The sequence below is a fragment of the Echinococcus granulosus genome, assembly GCF_000524195.1.
Source record: "Echinococcus granulosus chromosome Unknown EG_S00101, whole genome shotgun sequence".
In the NCBI taxonomy this organism is placed as follows: domain Eukaryota; kingdom Metazoa; phylum Platyhelminthes; class Cestoda; order Cyclophyllidea; family Taeniidae; genus Echinococcus; species Echinococcus granulosus.
Window position 1 is genome coordinate 18901 of NW_020170481.1, and position 1430 is coordinate 20330.

The 1430-nt window shown below is 39.0% G+C and overlaps 1 protein-coding gene across 1 annotated transcript in view; it reads left to right on the top strand.

Annotated features, from left to right (window-relative positions):
• EGR_08260 (hypothetical protein) overlaps positions 1–1430 on the top strand; it is a gene marked incomplete at both ends in the record, with an annotated part of 10192 nt that overhangs the window by 6322 nt on the left and 2440 nt on the right. The gene's annotated exons all lie outside the window — the stretch shown is intronic.

The window sequence follows — 1430 nt, forward strand, 5'->3', positions numbered from 1 at the left end:
CCGGCTACACAATCAAATCAGTCGCATTTTCTACTGACCTCCACCCCCGTCCCCGCGTCAGTTGCGTTACTCTAAGCACCGTCGCCTCACCCACCAATGGCAATGGCTAACATTTTTAAAGCACCTTTATTAACCTTTTTTTTTTACTTTTCCATGGCCTTTATACATCTTTCTCACCCATCCCACTGGTGTGTATTTTGATACATAGTGATTGTGTAATCTTTTAATTATTTGGATGATTGGAACAATTGTAAATAAAAAGTTCCAACAAAGCCACTGGTTTGTTTACTCCTTTTTAATATCCCATGGCCTTCACCACTGTCGTGTGAGTTCTAAGACCCCCTCTATGACTTCTTCACATTTTAACTCTACTGTGATAATAGCAAACTCAACAGAAAAAAGTAAAAATGGCACCATAATTGCCGACGGCAGTCATGCTTTTTCAAGTTATGGTTGATAAGCCATCCCCATTCGGAATGCTTGTACCGCTGTTGAGAATCTTTGATTTGCAAAACAATGATCTGCCTAAATTTACTTCAGTAGATAGGTTTTCATTCGGTATGAATAGCTCCCTGCCTGAGCAAGTACAGCATTTACATTCTATTTGCATTTCTCACAGAGACAACCACGGAGTGAGGAGGTTTTAAGCTCGAAATTGGTATTTAAGCCACTTTTTTTTTAAATTTACCAATCCAGGTTCTAAGTATTTCACCCCTAGCATAAAAATGATTTGTCAATTGTATTTGAAAACGACTCTCCGAAGTGAACTATCCTTTTCCACAATAAGTGACTTCTTCTGCGTGGATTTCTTTGTCATCTCTGAAATGAGGTACCAGTTTAGTTAAGTTCTCTCTGCACTGGTTGCCAATTCCCCTTACAAAAGGATTGTTCTTTTTTCACGAGCAGTGGTCATGGTCTCGCAAAAGCAAGCTGCAACAACGCCCTAGGGGAGCACTCTTGTGTGTTTCCAACAAACAACATGATATGGAATGATTCGAGTAATAATAACCGCAACACTGTGTATTCATCTGAGGTGCTCAGATTCAACTCCTGAAATCGTCCAAATATATTGTCAACTTATAACTACTGCTATTTCGTTAAGTCGGATTATACATTGTGGCGCAACTACCTGGTAAACAAAACTTGTATTGTACGTGGACTAAGGAGAGTTGGAATTTCAGAAGCACCAAGAGATTGTGCTTTTTTCGAGCGGCATCAAATGAATAAAATTTACACTCTGTGAAGTTGGCTTACAGTCTTTTCTCAGGTAATCCATTTCTTAATCTAATAAAGGTCAGGAAAGAGGTTTTTTAAGATCACGTTTCCCGTCACAACAAAGAATTTCAACACACTCACTTCACATTGAGTGCCTAATTTGAGCATCTTAATGCTTTTTTTCCTTTGCGTGTAAACGGAGGACCGATTTATCA